Source organism: Cavia porcellus, unplaced genomic scaffold, assembly GCF_034190915.1.
Source record: "Cavia porcellus strain 051 isolate PalLab524CR breed Dunkin Hartley unplaced genomic scaffold, mCavPor4.1 scaffold_1, whole genome shotgun sequence".
Classification (NCBI taxonomy): domain Eukaryota; kingdom Metazoa; phylum Chordata; class Mammalia; order Rodentia; family Caviidae; genus Cavia; species Cavia porcellus.
In genome coordinates, this window is record NW_026947484.1 from 74,511,289 (window position 1) to 74,534,842 (window position 23,554).

A 23,554-nucleotide genomic window follows, 5' to 3' on the forward strand; every position below is an offset into this window, starting at 1 on the left:
TAGACAGAAAAGTTACACTCCTGAGAAAAATCACCGGACACGCTAGAACAGCCTTTGGGTGATGTTCAAAGACACAGGATCCTGAAAGAAAACTAGGAGTGATGGACTCTTCCCAGAAAAAATAGCGAGGGAATATGTGGAATAGAATGCTACGTTAAAAATGATCCATTACCCAGAGTTAAAAGAGGTGTGAAATGTTCCAGAGTTAAAAGGGAAGTGAAATCAGCTGTGGCCTGGCTGATCTTCCAGGGATGATGAAGAAGTAGCCAGATGGGCACTATAACCTCTAGTCCGTACGAGACAAGATTAGAGCCAGACAGAGAATCGTATGAGTTGAATGTTGCTAATGTGTTGTGTGAAACCTCTTATTCGGCAAAGGAGAGGTTATAGCAGTGTTAGGGAACTGCCTGTTGGAACCTGAGGATGCAGTGATATTCTTGCAGCCCACAATCAATGCAGCATATTGGAAAGCTAAGCATCAAAATAACATTTATCTATGCTCAAGCCTCTCCATTTTGATGAGCAGTTTAAAAGACCTGCATTCAAGAATTGCAGGGTCAGTTTACCAACAACAAAATATCAAAAGCTAGTTTCTTTTTGAAGGAGGTTTTCAGATTCATTTTATCTAGCTTTAAAGAAAAACCAATTATTAACAAAGGGACAAATGAAGGAGACAGCAACTAAATAATTTTTTCCAGAGGAAGCTTGGAGCCAAAACTTTTCCTGATATCCAACATGACCTTGAAGAAATCTCTTCAACCCTCTGCTCTTTAGTTCCCATTGCTGTACAGGGAAAATACTATCATAGCTTCCACATCGAGGTATTAGGGAAATTCACAAAATGCACTGTTCTCAATTAAATTCACTGCATACAGAAACCCAGGAAGACATCGTTGCTCCTTTCAACTTTATAGAAATCCTTTAAATAATATAGTGAGCAAGAATCATCACTTGTTTATTTTGTTCACACAAACATTCCAAATTACAAAATAGAAACTTTATGTACAACCATTAGGGTTTTCTGTATTATGTCTTTCAAAATTGTAAGCACATTGGTTCTCGGCTGCATGGTAACTCTATGCTATGCCTCTTGCTTCTTGTTACCCTGCTGCTGCTGGTATCTAAGGCAGAGGATAGGAAAGGGCCTGTCTTTTCCTGTTGACAAGATCCTGCTCTTGTTTCCTTATCTTGCTCATCCCAGTGCAATTAAATTGCATGCTTGAATCCCAGCAGATGTTCTGAAGAACCTCTCAAATGCGTGATTTACAAAGACTACTTCGGAGTTGAAGAAGGCTAGGGAGTGACATTGTTACTGTAAGAGCAGAAGGATAAATCCACCAAAAGGACTCCTGGGCTTAAATTCTTTTTCGAGGATTCCAAGCTAATTAAAAGAAGACAATATACAAAAGATGACCTTTTCTGCATATGCTATAAATATGCCATCATTAATGAACTTCATTACAGGAAAGTGCAGACAATGGCAACTCTAGTTTAGTTTAACATTTAACTGAAGGCATGGACCAGCAGCCTGGTAGTTAATGTTTTAAGTAGTTAAAATATTATTACAAAGCCATTCTTTAAGAACTGACATGGACATTAAAAATAAATGAGAATATTCTAAAGCAATAAGTTTTGTTTGGACTTTGGATCATATTAATGATTAATTTTTCTTGTTTCAGCTAAAGATAATCTAAAAATATTAATCAGAGAGAAAGAATTATAATCCTGAGTAGGTCTTACCACATCCTCCCCTATAGTTACATGGCTTTTCACTATATTACCTAAGGGAAATTTGTTTTACACTGAAGACAGACTAAAACAAATTTAGCCTTTGTAGCTAGAGAGAAATGATGGGGATTTTAAAAAAACAAAATAGCATTATAATGTACTGACAAATTCAAAGCAACTGTTCTGAACAATGAATGGGTAAGACAGCTTTAGACCAAAGGACTGGGATCATAGTGACAGAGAGGAAATACCCTGGATTTATTTTTTTCCTAAAAACTGAGCTATGTTTCAAGTAATTTCATTCAAATCTTCCATATAAGTTTGAATGGTGTTACTCCAAAAATGACATGAAGAACAACAGAGACACATCTGAGCACCCTGTCTGCTTTTATTAGAAACACATGCGTAATTGTGATGAACAAATCTTTGTTAAGTTCAGCAGCAGTGGGTCCAGGCTAGCCATAGGGGAACTAACTGGGGGCCTCCGGGAAATGGTAAATCTCCTCCCAATGCTTCCAGTGTGGAGATCACCTGGGTTCAAATCTCTACTGTACCGTTTAGCAGCTCCATGATTTAAGAAAAGTTCTCTAACCTCTTTAAACCTGTTTCTTGTGCAGAAAATAAAAACAAAAGCAGATAGTAACAGTCACCATCTCCCAGGGTAAAATGACATGATGTATATGAAGCAATTAGTACAGACCTCACACATAATAAATAATAAGCAATAAATGTCAGCTGTGAGCTTGGATGATTTAGCGTATCCTGGGTATATAACCCAACTTATTTTTTGAAAATTATTTAGGCAGGGAATATCTTATCACCAAATGAAAAATTTTAAATTCAGTGGTTTCTTCCAGGTACTCAATCCACTTCCTTATATAAATTAGAAGAGAGAACAAGAAGAAACCATAATGTGATCTTTAACACTTGCACGGTTGTTTCACAGTGGGAGAGGGCCTAGGAGAGCTCAAAGTGCATTGGACTTGAAATTAGAAAGTACCTGGATTCAATTCTTAGCTTGGTCCCTGTAGTGGATTAAACGGTGGGTCTCTAAAGATACGCCCAATTTCTAAGCTCTCCAGTACCTATACATGTGACCTTATTCGGAAATAGGGTCTTTGCAGATATAATTAGATTAAGGATTTCAAGGTGAAATCATCTTGGATTCAGAGAGGGTCTGAGTTCGATGAAAAGTGTCTTTGTAAGAGGCATAAAAGGAGAAGACACAAAAATACATGGAAGGAAATGCTACGTGAAAGCATAGCAAAGACTGTAGTGACATGCCTGCATACCATGGCATGTTAAAATTGTAACACGGGAAGCTGAAGCAGGAGGACCACCATGAGGGCGAGGCCAGCCTGGGCTACACGAGTGAGTTCAAGGCCAGCCTGCACTACGCAACAAGACCCTGTCTCAATCAATCAATCCATCAAGAGTCGTGAGCAGCTATCAGAAATTAGGAGAGAGGCAAAAAGTGGATTTTCCTGGGACTGCAGAAGGAACCAACCCTGCTGATCCCTAACTTCAAACTTCTGGTCTACAGAACTGGGAGAGAATAAACTTCAGTCATTTCAAGCCATTTTGAACTTGTTATAGCAACTTTAAGAAATCTCATAGTGTCACTAAGTTGGAAAGTTTAGTGAACGTCTTTGAGCACTGAGCGACAGAGCATAGGGACGCCTGGGCTTAGCATACGCTGAGAAATGAGAGTTGAGTGCATTCTTTCTCTTCATCTTACAACAACATGATTTTGCGTCATCCTAATTTTCAAATGAGAAAATCGATTCCCTCAAAGTCCTCTAGCATACTGAGCAGGTTTTCTGGTTCCAGTACAAGTGGCTTTTGAAGCACACCAATTTGTTCTCTCTCTTGCCTGCAGAATTTTGCTGTAGTTCTGTTTGCCGCTGTATACAATGAAATTGCCCAATATACCGTGAATTCATAGAATATAATATTGGTTGGAAGGAGGAAGGGGAAATTAAAAGTAGAAAGTTAAAAGGGAGTCTGAGAAAAGTACACAGAGTCCAGAGACAAACCATTGATTTTAAAATAAAACTTTAGGGGCTGGGGATTTAGCTCAGTGGCATAAGCGCCTGCTTTGCAAGCAGGCAGTCGTGAGTTTGATCCCCGGTACCGATAAAAAGGAAAAAAGACAAAAAAAAAAAAAAAAACAAAAAAAAACCTTTATTTGAAGCCCAAGGGTAGTGGAAAAAATCTCTCATAAATTAAGAATTTTTCTTGGTACAGAGTAGATATCATCACAGGAATAGACAGCAAAGGGAAACATTTTCCCACCTGAGAATCTCAGGATGGTTCAAGTACCACCACAAGCCAGCAATCACAGAGAGGGAAAATGCTCACTGCTCACTCATTGCCAGGATTCGGGGGAAAGGAGCTTTTGGAATTATTGAGAGGTCTTTCAGGTTATCAAAAATGTGGCATCTCTTTTCTTTTCATGAATCTCAAAATTTGTTTTATATTAAAATGATCCTAAACCCTTCATGAGCATTGAAAGAAGACAAGTGATTCTCAAACATAGAAAAGTAAAACCTTCACAGTGACTCACAGAAAGAATACACATGAAAGCTAGAAATAATTAAAGAGTGGTTTTATTAAAAATTGTAAAATTTGAGAACGTTCTTTTTTGTGAGAGAATGGAGCAGCTGGCCTTGTTCATGACAGGAGTGGACTGTGTCATATTCTAAGCAGGTCAGTGTGGCAATATCTATCCCAGCACTGTAATTCTATAATCCTACATCTAGGAATTTGTTTTGTTTTGTCTTGTTTTGTTTTTTATTTTAAAGAGAACAAAACAAAATAAAGCAAGTCAGAACACAATGAAAGTGATACAAGACTTCAAAGCAATACAACAGGAAATCAATAATGACTACCATAATGTTTCTCATTTCCTTCAAAATAGCTGTCAGTATCATCACACACAATAAAATCAAACAAAACAAAACAGAACAAAACAAATCAGCACAAAAGAATGAAAGCGTTACAGGACTTCAAAACAAGATTATAGGAAATGAACAGTGGCTACCATAATGTCTTTTGTCTTCTTTAAAATAGCTGTCCATACCATAACACATAATAAAAATCAAGCAAAACAAAACAGAATAAAACCAATCAGAGCAAAAAAAAAAAAAATGAAAGCATTATAGGACTTCAAAACAAGATAATAGGAAATGAACAATGGCTACCATAATGTCTCTTGTTTTCTTCAAAATAACTCTCTATATACTATCACACATAATAAAATCAAATAAAACAAAACAGACCAAAACAAAAGAATTAAAGCATTACAAGACTTCAAAAAAAGATAATAGGAAATTATCAGTGGCTACCATAATGTCTCATTTTCTTCAAAATAGCTGTTCATACCATCACACATAATAAAAATCAAGCAAAACAAAACAGAATAAAACCAATCAAAGCAAAGAATGAAAGCATTACAGGACTTCAAAACAGAATAATAGGAAATCAACAGTAGCTACCATAATATATACCATTATCTTCAAAATAGCTGCTTATACTGTCAGACACAGTAAAATTAACATAACAAGACAGAATAAAACAAAAACTAACAAAATTATGAAAATAATACAAGAATTCAAAACAAAATAATAGGAAAGTGGTTACCACTTTCCCTTTTTAGGCATTTCTTCCCTTATCAGTTTCATAATATCTACTGTGTTTTTTGGATCCCACTAACTCCTTCAGTTTTTCATGGTAGGGAGATGACTCTGTTCACCTGTGTAAGTCCAAACCATCTCACCCATAATCATGATCTCCTGCATCCATTTACCTATAAGAGTTTTGATATTATCCTACTTTAGAGCTGGGTAGCTTTCCATTGTATTAAAATAGCATATCTTCCTTATCCATTCTTGTGGTTGATGATGCTTATTCTGGTCTCCTGTTATGTGGAATGATTGTTTTCTCTCCTTTGATGTTAGTGTATGAATTTCTTAGAGTTAAGTGTGCTTCTTGTATACAGTATATTGATGTATTTGTTTCTTGTTCCCCTTCTTTGTGTTTTTTTTTTATTGGTGAATTGAGGCCATTTACATTAATGGTTACAACTGGCATACATTGGTTTGTCTCTGCCCTGCTATCCTCCTGTTGTTGGCCCTCCACTTTTCCCCTTCATTCAATTGCCTGTACTGTTTGGCTGTCCTCCTCAGCTGCTGTTCCTGGAACCATCTCTTTCTAGCATATCTCTTTATCTCTTTCTAAAATATCCTTCAGCATGTTCTGTAGAGTTGGTTTGGTGGTCATGAATTCCTTTAGTTGTTCTTTATCATGGAGGTGTCTTATTTTTCCACCAATTTGGAAAGAAAGTTTTGCAGGGTTCATCAATCTGGGTTGGAAGTTGTTTTCTTTCACGATTTGAAACACTTCGCTCCAAACTCTTATTGACTTGGTGGTTTGTGTTAACAAGTGTGCCACAATTCTGATGGGTTTTCCTTTATAGGTGAGGTTTCTTTTCTCTAACAACTTTTAATGTTTTGTTCTTGTGCTGAATTTCTGGGATCTTGATTTTTATACGTCTGGGTGTAGATTTATTTTGATTATGGCTGGTTAAAGTTTTATATGCCTCACTTATCTGGATGCCAGATTGTTTCCCATGTTTGGGAAGCTTTTTTGCTGTTACTTCTGTAAATAGCCTTTTTATTTCATTTGCGTTGACCCCTGCTTCTTCACTGATACCTATCACTCTTAAATTATTTTTCTTCGCATCATCTTGCAGCTGTTGATTTGTTATTTCCTGGTTCCTTGTTATTTTTAAGAGATCTTTCCTTTCACAATCACTAGCTGCTATCCTGTCTTCAAGATCTGAAAGTCCATCTTCAGTCTCTTTCAATCAGATTTACCAGCTTCCAATCAACTTTTCAATTTCCTGGATATCTTTTTGAATCTGTTTCATGCATTATAATTCCTTCCCATATTGTTCATTCAAGGTTTCTATCATTTTCCTATGCTCCTCTTTTTTTACCTATGTCTTCTTTAGATATGCTCAGCAATTCTTTCATTATGTTTGTGATTTCTTCTTTTACCTGACACATTACTTCTGATATGATTCCTTTTACAGTCTCATGAAGTTGTTTCTTTACTTCAGTTGCTATCCTCTCAGAGATCTCAGGTGTGTGACTTCTATGACTGTATCTCCCAGACGTGTTCTGTGTGGGCTGGAGGTCAGATACTGCCTTTTGCTCCTTGGTCTTGACATTCTCCTGGGTTCCTCCCAATAAGCTGGTTGTGGGGTTCCAGGTACTTCCCAATTTGGCAGACCCTCAGTGGTACAGGGGGATGGGACTGGCATCTGGGTTCCTCTGATCCCAAGTTTACAGGGAGGTAGTAGGGCACGGGAGGGCTTCTCCAGACCCGTGCAGCTACACTGAAGATTCCCAAATGGCCAGAGGTGCATGGTGTTGAGCCTGCTTCTTCTCTCAGTCCGTGTGTCTACACCAAGACTCTCCCTGATGGTGGCAGGCACACAGGGTGTGTTTGTCTTTTTGTCCCATGGATGCTGACTGTCTGAAGGAAGCAAGGTTCTCTACTGATAGCCTGCAGGTGCACTGGGTGTACCTGGGTGCATCTCCCTGCCCATGCCTGCTGCCTGCAGGAAGCTAGCCTTCTGATGGTGGCAGCAAGCATGCAGGACAAGTCACATCTAGGAATTTGTAATGCAGACATGCTTACACACATCCAAAATGGTGTATGTTTGATGCCATTCAAATAATTATTGCTTATAATATTAAAAGATTGAAAATAGCCTGATTATTCATAAAGGGAGAATTAAACATTGTGGTATATCTATATAACTTGATACTACAAAGACATTTTTAAAACGAGAGTTCACTTTATGAATGAATATGAACAATCCCCATGAAATATTTAAAAAGTGAAGGTGCAGAATACTGTATGCACACAGCTAACTGGGAAGAATAGTGTTATAGTGTGTATAGAGTGTCTCTTAAATTGTTCATAAGAAACTAGTGACATTGTATGCATTGGGAAGTGGCCTAAGTACTGGAGAAAGGATTATATCAGAAAACAAGATGGTTTGAAGCACAGCAGAAAGTTACTGGCTCTTCCTACTACCAGGAGGTGCGACCCATGGTCCTTTCCCTACCCTGTGGGCCATGGCCACAGCCCCAGTGAATGAAATGCCTAAGCAATCATGCTGTGTGGAGTCCAAGGCTGCATTTGGAAAGGGTATGCAGGGTCTGCATGTTCCCTTAGGACAGCCACTCTAAGAGAATTTCACTTGCAAGGCGAGAAGGCTGGTCATCAGAGACCAGCAGTTGAGAGGCCACATAGTTGGGGACAGAGAAGAGAGAGGTCCAAGGAGCCCAGCTGCCCTTGCTCCCAGCGGTTCCCAGTCTTCTCAGTCCGGGCAGCAGAACTACAAGCAAAGAAGCTACTGCTTCTTCCCAGCTCCAGCTATCATGTAACAGCAACTGCCAGGGACCCTGAGAAGAAATGGCTGCTGGAGCCCAGCATTTACCCTCGGATTCACTGCCGGACAGTAATGTCACTGCTGTTTCAAGCCACTATTCAGAGTAGTTTGCTACCCAGCAATACCTAACCAGACCAGGCTCTTCACTGTTTATCCTTTATGCATTTTGAATTTTGCATCACAAAAATGCATTGTTTATTCATTATTTAAAAAGGCAAATAAGAGTAGACTTATGCCCAAAAGTCCATGGCTTAAGCTTTTGGCTCTACTGAAACCCTAAGATTATTTAAGCAACAGAATTATTCTGGGTTTCCTCGGTCTGAAGACTGTTAGGGTTATACAGAGGAATGGGAATATGCCTGTTGGGATTAGGAGTGCTGATGTGTCTCCCTCTATCCACTCCAAACAAACAAAAGCTTGGCTTTCTCAAGAGTAGAAATTTTGTTTAGCATGCATGAGGCCCTGGCTTCAATCCCTGGCACCCTCTCAAGAGTGGAAATTAATTCCTTGACCAATAACATATAAATATGTTAAATCTCATTAAAGTTAAATAAGTATATCCCACCCATTAATTATGGGGTAAAACTAACTGCTATGTGAGAAACTTGTCTTCACATGGAGAGACTGGCCATCAGCACAGAAGTACCTTCGCAAGCAGAGGAGGAAGGAGCTGTGATGGTCCTCCAGGTACAAGCGAGGTGAAGTAGACAGCATCCACTGTGACGGGTTTACTCCCAAAACATTCGGCCTCCATCTGCTCAAATCTTCATGTCCAACTTTACATTATAGGGAATGCAGGCGATAGGGAAACACATTAAATCCCACCATGAAGACCCAATAAGCAAAATCTGGGATACAGAATATTCTACAAGACAATTAGCTTGGTCTCTTCAAAAATAGCATTGGTGGAGATGTGGGGAAACTGGCATTCTTGTGTGCTGTTGGTATAAGCATAAGTGTATCTCCAAACTTATTTATAGTCTACCTCTGATGCCAACTCACATCCACAGATATAATTTATGAGTTCACCTGGATTTGCATGAATAATTGTTCAAGAACTGTCAAAGTAGAATACTATCATTTAGGATAAATCAATGAGGATTTGATCCAACTAAACTTATTCTGCATATAGTATATGATATCACTTGACAAGGTAGGTATTAGAGTGTGGATTACAGCGAAACTACAGCAAATATTAAAGTAAAGGAAAATTTCAATAGTATATACATTTATGTCTCTTTCAAACTACAAAATGTGTATTGCTTGTTTTGTTTATTGTTCCTGTAAGGTCATGAAGTATCCATACAACAATTTTAAATTAATCTATGTACTTATGGTAGCCTGTGATAGAGCTAGAACTATAATGTTAAGGTATCTAGTGGGTGTTAGAATAAGTTAATTATATACAGAAAGCTCTTCATCTATTTACTACCCACAGTTGTACTGGGATTTACTATGCCATCAAAGTTGGACTTAAGAAACCTGATGAGATTTACTAATTTTGCCTATAATTAAAGTGGTGATATTTCAAGGCTATCTTACTAGAAATATTTATAGTCAACCTATTTGAGATACTCTCAGAAAATAAATACATGAAGCATATCAAAAGGCCACAGTTCCCTTTCAGAACAGGGGTTTATTTATCAAAATGTTAGAGTAAATACCAACATTAGATTAGTGCAACTGTTTCATTATTTCCCCCCAGAAAGCCATAAAAAGATGTCAGGCCACTTAAGAATCTGCTGATTTTAGAGTAAATTAACACATAGTTGTAAACAGCACTTTGCCTTGAGAAAGAGTAAACATTTAGAAGAAATTAGAAGCAAACATTATTGCCTCTCTTATCCTTTTTGAAAGCTTTCACTAAGTTAATGCAACACCATCCATTATCTTGCTTAACATGTTACTAAGTTTTAAGTGATACCACACTTTTAAGAAATGAATCTATTAAAGTGCTCAGTCAGCCAGCCATGCTTGCTCCTAGGAAGGCCCCATGGATTTTGAAGATAGTGTTCCTTGGCCCTATATCTGAAAAGGGCCTCATTCCTGGGTCTGTGTTAATAAGATACTGATACATCTCAGTAAGCACAATATTTTACCCTTGTCATGTGATATAACCCATCAACACATTTAGAGTCCCCCAAAGCCAGGATTGCCCTAGTTCTTAAAACATTCCGATGGTCTCCATTCCAGTGTATTGGCTGAAAAAATGGGCTGTCATTCTCTCTCCTACCATTTGCTTCCCAAAAAGAGGCACATTATTCCTTGAGGCATGGTTTCTTCATCTATAAAACAGGGACAGTAGAAGTAACTGCCTCCTTAGGACTGCACGAGGAAAACCATGATACCCACTCGGAATCTGACTAGTACCTCACACTCGCTCTTTCTGTGCTCGACACATACTGTAGAGAAGGCATTGTTCTGGGAACTGGCACTCAGGGCTGGACTGGCAGCCTCACCCTGGGGTCTCACAGTCTAGCTGAGATGCAGACAGGAAGTCATGGTAATAGTTTTTGTTGAGATCCATGCAGTGGACCTAAAAGAACCCCTCTACTCTGCCAGGGGCCATGGCTGGGAACTCCTGAAATATATCTATCACAGGATGGAGACATTTCAGTAGGCTCTTGAAGGACAAATAAAACTCTTCCTTTGGTCAAATGATCTCAAATGACCTAAAATCACACATATATAGTGATTTAGAATTATTTTAATTATACTACATTGCTTGCTATAGCTACTTGGTAGAGTGAAGGAAGGTTTATACTACTCTTAAGTCTATGCAAAACAGATGAAGGATTTTAGTGCTGTCCTATGTGTGTATTAATACTGACATGTTTTTTCCCAAGGCCCAAATCCTCCAATAAAATGTCCAGTAATTTGGGTCAAATTAGCTCCTAGAGAGTTAATGTAATGGTTTTTCTTGGGGATGGTTCACATAGAATTCCTGACAGTCATGAGAAGAGGTGAGTTTTGACGCACGCTGTGTCACTAACTCTTTTTTTTTTTTTTTTGCACTTGAAAAAAATTTTTTTTAATTTTAAAGAGAATAAAACAAAACAAAACAGAACAGAACAAAGCAAATCAGAACAGAACAATGCAAGCAACACAGGACTTCCAACAAGAAAACAAGAAATCAATAGTGGCTACCATAATGTCTCTTGTTCTCCTTGAAATAGTTTTTCATACCTTCATACACAATACAATCAAACAAAACACAATAGTATAAACCAATCAAAACAAAAGGATAAAAACATTATGTGATTTCAAATCAAGACAATAGGAAATCAACAATGGCTACTATAATGTCTCTTATTCTCTTCAAAAAAGTTGTCCATACCCTTACACACAATGAAATAAAATAATAGAAAACAGACTAAAACCAATAAAAACAAAAGAATGAAAGCATTACAAGACTTCAAAACCAAATAAGATTATCATACTTTGTAGCTGGGTGGCTTTCCTTTGTATGAAAATATCATATCTTTTTTATTCTTTCTATGGTTGATGGGCAAGTTACCTTTGCTTTTTTTCTGGTTCCCTGTTGCATGGAACAATTGTTTTCTCCCCTTTGATTTTCAGTCTATGAATTTCTTTTGAAGTTAATGTTTCTTGTATACAGTATTGACGGATTTTGTTTCTTGATCCACTCTCTCTGTGTTTCTTTTTATTGCTGAATTGAGGTCATCTACACTAATGGTTACAACCAGCACACACTGGTTCATCTCTGCCATGCTGTCCTCCTGTTGTTGGCCCTCCACTTTCCCCCTTCATTCAGCTGCCTGCCCTGTTTGGCGATCCTCCTCTGCTGCTGTTCCTGGAACCCTGGTCATCTTCATCTCTCTCTAGAACATCCTTCAGCACTCTCTGTAGGTTGGTTCATAAAACTAAGAAAATTCTTTGTCTCAGTGGTGGCGCTAAGGAGGCTGGAGCTAAACCACTGATGGCAGCAACAGAAGCACACTATGCTGCTCTTTCCTCTTGTGTTTAATTCTACAAATACTGACAGTTTTGTTATTCGTATGTGTTAGGGCTGTGTCTAGATGTCCCCTCAGAGTCTCACGGAGTCATAGGCAGGGCCTTTTCAGAGGTGGCTGAATCTGGAGTGTGTGATCAATTCATGGTGCAGTGCTGGGATTAAGGGTGCTGGGGTTAAGGATGTGTGATTACTAAATCAGTCTACTGAGTGGTTTGGCACCAACCTAATCCTGGTACCCTGGATACAGTAAAAGAGGCAAAAAGAGCTGTGGTGGTCTCTTGTTGCTTTGGCACCTCCTGCGGACCACAGACTCTTTCTCCTCTGCATTACCTCTGCCGTGCCACCCTCAAGCCAGCCAATTATAGACTGAAACCTGCACAAACCTTTTCCCTTCTAACTTTAGAGGTTGGGCATTTTGTCTCAGCAACAAAAGAAAAGTAACTAAGACAGTCTGGCATTCAATTCTGAAGGAAATTCAAATCCTTTATGGGTTAAAGAAAACTATGTTTTGAGCACTCTCAGATTAAGAGGTACCTTCAAAGAGTTAATAGTCTTCTCTCCTCTGAGATTTCAGAAAATTTACTCATGACAGACCAAGCTTAAAGTCTCCACAGCAAACACAACAGGGATGTTTTCCTGAAGAGACAACAATCATGTCAATGACACATTTCTTGCAAAAGAATCATTCAAATCATTTGCTAGAGCAAACAGCTCACCAAAAAACCAGCTAAGAACACATGGAAGGGAAGTGACCTTTAGAGGCCAATGGAAATTCTGAAAGCAGATCTGAAGCAATGCCACACAGCCCAACTGGACAGTCACCAGGACTACTTCACACAGGCTTAGAGAGGCAAGCTGTAGGGACAGAAAGAACTGGAAGGTTAGGAGATACACACACACAACCAGCCAAAACTAATCCCATAACCCTATACTGTCTGAGGAAAAACTTTTAACACAATTTTTCTAAATGAACACCTTAGTTTTTTGACAGAAAATATTCTTACTTATTAATATTTTTTCACTTACATAACTTCCAAGTTTCTTTTTTAGTCACATGTTTGTTGATTGGGAAAGTAATTTTCTCAGGCATCTAACATGCCTTTGAATTGAATGGCTTTCCTTCTCCACCACTCATATGGTACTACTTTCTAGTAGCTATTAAACAAGTTGTGGTTCTTTCATAATTTTATTTTATTTTTAACTGATAGATAAAAATTGTACACATTTTTGGAATACCATGGGATACTTTCACACATTTGTACATCAGTGTAATGCTTAAGTCAGGTTAAATATACTGGAATCAGATTCCAAAGAATCCCTATGAACAGAAAAACATTTATCTCAAGCGAGTCACTAAAGTGAGAAAGATTAAAGGAATAGCGTTACATGGCATTATATAGCCACAAAGATGCTGTTGCAAAGGAAAGATTTCCTCACCTACCAATAGGTTAGTGGCTAAGGCTCCTGCAACAAAAGATGGATGAATGAAAGTTAACACACATTTTATATGGCACAGTATCCTCCAGAAAGTGAAAATTCAAAGAAAGAGGGAAATCTGCACACTTTTATGCTAAGTTTGGTGAAGAGGTGGGTTCAGAAGTATGATCACACAAAGCAAATGTGAGGTAGTGGTAATTAACAGGAGCAGGGTTACCAAATTCGGTTTAGATTCTTCTGGAGGTACTTGTGTCCTTAGAGAGAAAGACAGTGCTTTCTTCTGGGTAGAATGCACCCACCTCTGGAATGATGGTTTCACGACCAGCTTCAGGGGAGAGCCATCAGGGATGTGCAAAAGTTTCCTTCCCTGCTTTTGTAATTTTTCTCAAATGCTAATATATCATATTTGAGGGTAATGTGTCCTGAACTCCATCAAAGCATTCCATTCATACAGCTGCATATATATGGATTTTATGTGAGTATATTGTATAAATTACTGTAGCTCTTTTAATTCTCCCAAGAGGTGGATTTTAGGTCCATTTTCAGAAGCTGTGAAAGTTAACTAGCTTCTTGGCACACATGTGCATCAGTGGCTGAGCTAGGTTTTCCCCCTCAGCCTGGGCAACATTTCTATGGACCAGGCGGTTTCCCGCTGGTCCTGTGTGTCCGGGAGGATGGGTAGAAGGGAGGCTCGCAGTGACTTGAAGTCACTGAGAAAAAGGTATTTGGAAAAGCAGTCTTTGCTGACATGAAAGAGATTCACCACACACTGTCTTTTCCCTGTTACTAAAACTTACTTAACAACAGTGAAGAATACTTTGCCTGGTCTGGTTTCAACACACAAAAAAAAAAACTCCTCTGGGTGCTTATTTAGAAAACATGTATTTGCATCATAGTCAATCCCAGTGTCTGCAAACCAAGAAACACTGCTCCTTGCTTGCATAAATCCCAGGCTGTCTGCACATGAGGCCACATTACAAGGAAGAGTGAGCGAATCCCTGTGTGGACAAGAATTTAGCTACACAACCAAAAGTGCTGGGTTTCTGGGAACATCTGGAGATCTGACATCGAGAGAGACAGTCTGTGCCTCAATTGCTATTTTGCTTGGTACACATCCCTGTGTGAATCACAAGATGGCTAAAAACAGGGAGTAACAGAGGATGAGGCAACATTAAGTCTAGGTAAAGCCAAAGCTCAGTTACCACAGGGTGGGCCACTGTGGGTTCGGATAGAACCCGAAGCTTGGGCCCTGGACCAAAAAGAATTTGGAAATCAAAAGTGTCATAAACAGGTGCCAAAGGAACATGGAGGCCCTGCAATGATGGATAAGGGGGTCCTGAGTTGGGGAGGAGTTGGCAAGGTAGAGCCAAGAGACAGGTAAAGCACGAAGTCCATCAGAATGAAGAGATAAGAGTGGAAATGAGAACCCAAGATCCCCCCGCTGGAGGCTGGCAGAGAGCAGACCTGGCTGGAGGATTATTCATGGAGATGCTGGGTGTGGAATTTCGTTCAGGTTGAGAGATAAGGAGGCTTGAATACATTGTCTCTCACACCATACAATGTTCTTGTTAAAACTGATGTTGCTAACTGGCTTTCTGGCATTTGTATTTAACTGGTAAGAGAGAGTGAATGAAAGATGGTATCTGTAAGTGAGAAGAAGCCTGGAAACATGGTTTCTCTAATTTTTAAGCAATACTTAACATCATCAGTCTAAGAAAACCAGAGAAGCTGCAGGTAAGACTGACACAGAACTGAGGGTTTTGTAGACATAATTCCATTTCATTCTCATAATAATCCCAGAGGTAAACATGTGATCATGCCCATTATACACATGAGGAAACTGAGGTCAGCAATTTTCTCCCACATCAATTGCACAGCCAGAGTTCTCTCTGACTATAGAACCCTGCGCTGTCCAAACACCGTCATTTGTCACTGTGAGATTATGATTTTCAAAGTCTTTCCACATACCAGGTAACATTTGGCCTCTTGAATACCACTGAAAGTAAAGCTGGTGTCACACCTAAGCCACACCCCTTCCTGTCTGTGCCTTTGTGGCCTCTCTGAAACATTCTGAGCTAGAGTTGTATCATCTTTAAAGTGACAGCAGTAATACGACAGGGCTAGCGACAAAAACCACATGGAGGATGCACAACACACCCAGCACAGGACAGAAGCTAACAAAATGGTCAGGGCACTGCAAGGTAAAGCAGGGCAGGGGGTGAACTGAAGCTCAGGGAAGGCCGAGGGACTTACTTAACACACCCTACCGGGTAGCAAAGGTCAGCTGGGAACTCAGGTCCCTCAGCATGAAATCCAGCATCCTTTGCTCTGCAACTTCTAGGTTTCAAGTTGTGCATGATATCACTTCATAGCACGAGTGACTTGTTTTCCCGAAGGCTCCTGGCCACGCTCTTCACTCCTGTAGCCTCTGTTACAGGTGAACTTGAGGTCCGTTGGGACAGCTGGAGGCTCTCCCTGGCAGCTGGGATGGAAAATTTCCCCATTCGATTGGCACAAGTGCCTAACAGCTTTTGTGAAAAGCGCAGTTCAGAGCACTTCTGCTCCTGACTCCGTGAGCAAGGACATATGCTGGGCATGTTGTCTGAAATTCTTGTGGTATGTGATTCACCACAGGTGGTGGTGTTGTGAACATGATGGGGATGTAAGTACAGACACCTGGTCCTAATGATAAGTGAGATTTCCACTAAGGTTCTATGAGGTGAAATGGCTTAAAGAGGGAGACAGAAGTGGAGGGGAGAGACTGCAAGATTCTCAGATAAAGAAATAAATTCCAGGACTCAGTTCTCCCAAAGAATTTATAATAAACTTGCTTATGAGTCATCTGTATCTAACTGTGAACCCATTTCCATCATATTAGGATCCAGAAGTGCTAGCTTAAAACCAGTTTAAAATAAGCACTATTTAATACCTTTGGCTTCTTGTTCTACCTTCTCTCAGATGTGATCTGTGTAATAAAGCCAGCTTCCCAAAGCCAACGCCAGGCATATAATTCTCATCTTCTCTCCATAGGTGATCCAACTCAGTTCTAAGTGAGAAGGAAAACCAAGTCAGGGGGGTTAGATTTTCATCAAGACAGAACAACTAATTTATCTTCACAAAAGCAGATTACTACAATGAGTCTAAAAATCTCAATTTCATTATATGTTTAATCACTGACCCATTGGAAAAAATAGACTGCTTATGATAATAAGTATTGTGCTAGGGATTAGGTGGTGAACAGGGAGAAATCTCTGCATGGGTGGTAGGTACCGATTGGCAAGGCTTATAGCATATTTGACACCTTCAGTTTGCCAGAAGTACACATTTCTATTGGCTTTGTTCCTAGGATGCATTTCATAAGTTTACCCTGGTCAATGTTGGAGATTTTTGTTAAAATATCATTTGAGATAAAGCTTTCAAATATAAAATTAGAATATGGACTTCCTTAGATCACGAAGTCATCAGAATGTAGCTAGGTTTGTTTCATTCACTTTGTCTTCCTCTCTGCCCAAATGTATGGATAAAAATGAACAGACCTGAATTCTAATTCTCTGGGTTCACTTTAAGCTGTGTAACCTTGGACTAGCTGCCTGATCTTTTGTATCCTATTTCCTTATCTGGAAAAAGAAGGGATTGGATTCCACAATCTTTGAAGCTTTTTAGCCAAATTTATGTTCTGATGCCATAATTCTGTGGTGTCTCACAGACTCCAGTAAGATTTTTAATAAAAGAACTTTGCATCCCCCCCCCTCCCAATGACATGACTCAGAAATCTATCCCAAAGAAACTTAAAGGTTGTCATAGAAAAAAGTAGACTTTAATTTCTTGGGTACAATGCTTCCTCTAGGGCCAAGGAATATCCATGTATTAATTTACAAAGAAAGTATTCAGAACTCTAGAAAAATAAAGATCAATAGAAAGCACAGCTGATGATAGCATATTACAGACCTCAGCTAATTCCCAAGTGGCCTTGACCTGCGCCTACAGAGATCTGGGCAGGCAAGACACGTTTTTAAAAAGTGACATTAACAACACCTGTGGAGAAGCTCGCTCCTGATAAAGACAAACATTCACTTTTGCTCCCCCCCCCCCCGTCTTTATTCCCTTACAACCTCCCAAATCACTTGGAATTCCTCTGGCTCTCAGTTTCCTCATTTATAAAGCACACTAGGAATTCAGCCCCTACTTCCAAAGTTCTCAATAGTTAGTAAAAATGTTTGATGTTACTAGTGGCAGCAGGCTTCTAAAAACTTGTCATTGCTAATCAAATGTTTACAATCATAAGTGGAAGGCAAGGTAAAGTTATATATTTTAATAAATACATTTTATTAAAATATGTCAATTATATTCTCATGAAACACCTTAAACATTTCATTTTATTCTACCCTTACTATCCACTATCTGTTCATTACACACAGGAGGATCAAGAAATATCTGAAATCATGGGCCAATGACCAGAACAGAGCAAAATCAGACATAAGATTTTGGAATCAATGTTGGGTTCACTATCAATGGGACAATATCAGCCCTTTCTACAGAAAAGCCTGACAAAACTATAACTAAGTGGAGTCAATTTTGCATCACAATGTAAATCATGGGGTGGTCACAGCTGTTTGATGTCTTTGTTGATGACATATTTACCCATCTATCTACCCATTCATTTTTCCATTTATTCTTTTTTATTGATAGCTTAAGGTAGCTTATCCAAGTTGGTAAGCAACCTCCCCCAAAATGCTCCAGCATCCTCTTTTAGAGGATACAAAGCAACATAGGTACAATGTTCTTTTCTTTTCACAGCCATAACTCAGTCCTCACCTGGGATTTAGCCACTAGTCATGAGTAGGGAAATTACCATGAAAAACATTACCTACTGTAGCTAGCTGTGTATGGATGTATGCAACCCACTCACATTAGAAGAGAAAGGAAAAAATAAGAGTTATCAAGCCTTGTTCTCCATATGCTCATTAACATGTTAGAAATATTAGTTCACTATTTTAATACATACCTTGTACGCATACATAGTCCTTTGGTACTGAAAATCCTAAAAATATAAAAGATGGTGCTCTTTTAGGTCCAGACCTGCATTTTGGCAAATACGTCAATCTTCAGAACTCAGGGGCTAAGAGTGCTTGTTTTGGGTTGTGTTTTTTGTTTTGTTTTGTCTTGTGACGAGGTCTTGGTGTGCATCCAAGTCTGGCTTTGAACTCATTGTGCAGCCAAGTGCAGCGATCCTCTTGCCTCAGCCTCTCGAGTGAAAGCATTTAATACACAGAGGTCAGCCATTCTTGTCTCTCTGCCAAGGGCCATCAGTTAAGTTTTCCCCTCTGTTAACAAATGAAATGGCATCTGTGTTAGACACAGATGAACACATGGAGAAATCTGAATGGAAGTTATTTATTCTAGAAAAAGCAGCAATATGGCACAACTTCATAAAATTCTAATGATCTCCCCAAAGCCCTGCACTGCTGGTCTTCCAAATGCTGTCACCTCATTTCTTCCCAATAGAGACCAGCATCCCTGCCACTCCAACACTCTCTACCTCATGTATGTTGTGTGTATGGTACTGGGGGCTGAGCTGATGGCCTTCGCCCTGAGCTGCATCCATAGCCCTTTTTATTTTGAGGCAGAATCTTACTAAGTTGCTAAATTGCCCAGGCTCAAACTTGCAATCCTCTTGCCTCAGAATTCTAGAATTGTGGAATTAGAGACATGTACCACCACGCCTGGCTCTCATGTATTTTTTGAACAGCCATGAGATGGCAAACCATTCTGCCAGCTGGAATGATTCATTCTCTCTCTCTCTCTCTCTCTCTCTCTCTCTCTCTCTCTCTCTCTCTTCTGTTTCCTCTTAAAAGCTACTTTTTCTAACCTCAATTTATTGAATTTTTCTCAAGCAATTACTACATATTTGATGCTTTAAAGCTAATTTAACGAACTTCAGAATCGCCTGGATAGCTTTTAAAAATAGAATATGCCAGCATTCAATGTCTGAGATTCTGATTTACCTGTCTGAAGTGGGACTTCAGCAAAAATATTTTTTAGAGCTGCCCTGGTGATAGTACTGGAGGCTAGGGTAGAACCATCTGTCCAGACACTGAAAGCACAGATACCAAAATGTGCGGGTTCCTCCCGCCTGCAGACTGTGGTCTTGGCTAATTTGTAACTGGCAGTAGCATTTCACCGTGGGAAATACAGGCACCAATTTCGGCTTTATTAACAGTGTTTGCTTAGATGATCAGTTTGGAAAGAGAGCACTGTCTGCTGGCCAAATGAATGATCCCTCAAGGTCTTTTTTCAGTTCCTGATTGGTTTCAGTAGCTGTTTGTCAACACGTGCAATGCCCTCCCGCAGCTGAAGCTGTAGGTGCAAAGCTGCTCACTGCCTGTCCTGCCCCAAATTCTTTGTGTCTGCCTTGGCAACTGGCACAGAGACAACGCACCACTGTGCTGGTTCCTCCAAGAACATAAATTTTGTCACAGAAGAAATGCCTAGAGAGAAGCTTATGATTAAATCATTTATAAAACGTTACTGCAAAAATTATTCTTAATCACATGGGAGAAAGAAAAACATCCCCATTTTTTGCTCCCATCCTGTTGAGCAGGAATCAACAATGTTTCGCACCAGCTCTGTTGGTCCAGCCCAGCGTGGGAAGCAGTCCATGATGGTACAGCTGGCACCCAGGGGTCTGCAAGCAAGGGGGCAATGTGCTACGGAAGGAAAGTGGGCCAGGCATTTCCTGTCTGTCTCCCCACTGCTCCCCAACCAGCTCCATCACCAATTCTCACCCTTTGGTTTGAACAGGTATCTGCCTGGGTGATCCTGCTTGCAGCTGAGTCCTTGGATGGCTGGAATCCTGCCTCAAAGCCGAGCCTACCTGCCCTCCACCATGGACTGGGGAACACAGAGCGCCCCACAGAGCTGTAACTGGCAATTCAGGAGACATTCTCGGGTCAGTCTTCCTAGGTTTCCACCTCACCTGCCCAGTTGGAGATGTCTCGCAACTAATGAGACACTTCCAGTCCTCCATCCCTCTCAATCTCACCTACCCGTGGTACTCACAGAGTCCAGATCAGGAGTGCTAATGGTGGGTCCCACACTGCCAGTGTAAATGCAAAAGGTGCAAATCAAGGTAATACGCTATTTTAAAAGATGACATTTTTCTAGCAAATCTCCTGCCTAGAGAAATACACATCTTCATAATGACATCTATTTATTTCCCTTTTAGCTACTTAACTAAACTTTATTGTCATGTTTTCTATACAGTATCATGATTTCAACTCCTAATCACTCCCAGTGATGAGTATTGAAATATATCCAATTCAAACCATGCAAATATTGACTATATCTTATAATTTTTAATTTTAATTTTTATTAGTACACATTTGCAGTACATAAGGATTGCATTTATCCTGAGAATTTGGCTAAATGTGCACAGTACATCTTAACTCTTTCCCTTTCTCTTCCTTTCCCTCTATCTCTTGATCCTTTCCAATTTGCAAAGAATCTGTTTCCTATTACCTATCTTAAAAATTAAATTTTTCATGTTTCTTATTTTATTTCTTCCAAAATATTCTAAGTTATCTGATAAAAAGAAAAGGCAAAGTACATAGTGTTACGATTTTTATCAAGATGTCTCCTGAGAGCCTCGCATACTCACAGGTGGTGCTTTTGAAAGGTGATGGAATTGTGGGGGTGTCATGGCTAAATGTGGGGCTGGGAGAGGGACCTGGTCAGAAGAGGCGTCACCGGGGCTGTGGCCTGAAAGGATGTCTTCCCCTCCCCAGTTCTTCCTTCTTCTCTGCTTTCTGTCTGCCGTGATGAGGAACTGAGCAGTTTGCTTCCATGTCAGGCCCTTCCACCATGCCCCCTGCAATGCAAGGACTGAAACGTCCACACTGTGAGCCAAAACCAACTTCTCTGAATTGCAAGGGTCAGGTATTTCAACCCAGAGACAAGGCAAATGACTAAGGTACATGTAATTTACCAACACAAAAATGTTAAATTAAAAGTATTTCAATAATGTGGAATCATAAATTTGCATTTTTACAAACTTATTTGTATTAATAAATATTTTCATGAAATTCTAAGATTCAACATCTAAGTTTCTAATGTGAAGCATCGGTATCGCATTGTGTATATGCTGATGTCTACATCTGTATACATTCAAATTTAACAAATACTAATTATTAAAATATATCCAAGCATTCTTTAGTTGCCATGTGCAGTTGCTGCATATATTATAGTAATTTTGAGAGTACCTCTGGTACAAAAAATAATAACACAAGGAAAGGCAGGAATAAATATTGTAATTTTAAAATTTGGCTCTATAGGCAAATGATAAATGATCAGCAAGAGTTTATTATTTTCAGGTTGCTTGAGAAGAAGCATTTGACAAGCTACTTTGTCTTTTTTCTAAGTACTTTTGTCATTCAAACACTTCCACCCCCCTGAAGCAGTGTCTGTCTCTGAACTCATCACGGGCACAACTCAGAAACTTCTGCTGCATTCAGGTGATGTCGCATTGTGCAGCATTCTGACTCAGGAACACAGGCAAGAGCTGCAAAGAAGCATCCCGTGCGTGAACATAAGTCACACATGTGTGTTTTGGGTCATGAGTTCGGCTGAGTTTGTACTGAGCACCAGATCTCGACCAGCAGAGGCGCTCCTGCCAATGCAGTTCTGATAGTCACTTGGGTCTATGCTTGTGTTTCTCTAGAGCAGTGATGGCGAACCTTTTAGAGAGGAGTGCCCAAACTGCAACCTAAACCCACTATCCACAGAGTGCCGACACTGCAATTAAACCTGACTATCTGACACTCAGCTGTTGGGGCGATTTGGTTCATTCACCAACAGAGAGGGGTGTCTGCTGCAGCATGTGGACCGTAGGTTTGCCACCCATGCATATGGGGTCCAGGGGAGCTGCTCTTGCCTGGGCTGTCTTTCAGTTATCCAGGGTGTTGGCTCAGAGCTAGAATAAAGTCAAGGAAAGACTACATAATTTTAAAACACTTAATTTTGATAATTATTTTTGCTATTGTAATAAGTAATTGGAACCAGACATATTGCCACCATAACTTATAAAATAAACAAAATGTGTTATGTGGAGAACCATAGAGATGATTCTCCTTGAAGAGAAGAGGAGCTATCTCCATTTTGTATAAACTAGGCCCTCTCTCCATGTATTGATATGCACAGAGCTGGCTGAGCTATTTCTTTATCCTTTTAATTGTCTTTAAGCAATGTAAATTGGGCTGGCTGAGGAGCTGATATGTAATCTCTGAAGCGAAGTGACAGGTCAGCGTTACCCCACCCAGTGACTTCCCAATACATGGTCAAGCCAGGTGGGATGGAGAGCCATGCTCCATGCTGTTGGCTGGGACAGGCAGTCGAGAAAGAGGCTATGACTCCTCAGGGCAAAAGGATAGTACATCAGAACTGAAGCACTGACCCCAAATTATTAGCTATTATCTCAGTTGTCAAGCAGATTGCTCTCTCTGTATTTCTTGCCCTCTGCATATTGCAGAAATGATCTCAGACCTCCTACCTAGCCCAGCTCATGATAGTCATGGTAGTCACATATGGCCCGCCACTCTCACTGTCTCTCATTCCCGAGCTACTCCCCTCATGGAGAATCAATAAAACCCGGGTTGGGCTCTGGGTCAAGGCCTTTGTTCCAATGAACAGCATCTTGGCTGGACTTGGGAGACCTTGGCTCCCCACAACTGTATTTATGCCTCGGTGCCTTTCTTCTCAGTACCATGGGTTGTACTGGAAATGGTAGATTGGAATTAACTCACTAGAATTCCAATAACCTCTCTGTAGGATTACAATTATAAACCTTCCTGGATTGCAACTCAGGCAGGAAAGGGTTCACTATTATGCTAAGTGTTAGGGTTTTCTGGCACAGTAGAGAAGTAAAAAGTACAAAAAGAAAAGAACGCATTTAT

The 23,554-nt window shown here is 39.8% G+C and overlaps 1 protein-coding gene across 1 annotated transcript in view; it reads right to left on the bottom strand.

Annotated features, from left to right (window-relative positions):
* The window catches only part of Mamdc2 (MAM domain containing 2), a 202,358-nt gene extending 185,727 nt beyond the window's left edge, over positions 1–16,631 (bottom strand). The window contains exon 1 of the mRNA XM_063250074.1: positions 16,537–16,631. The gene's annotated coding sequence lies outside the window, so the exon portion shown is untranslated. The remainder of the gene's footprint in view (positions 1–16,536) is intronic.
* Between the last annotated feature and the right edge of the window lie 6,923 nt (positions 16,632–23,554).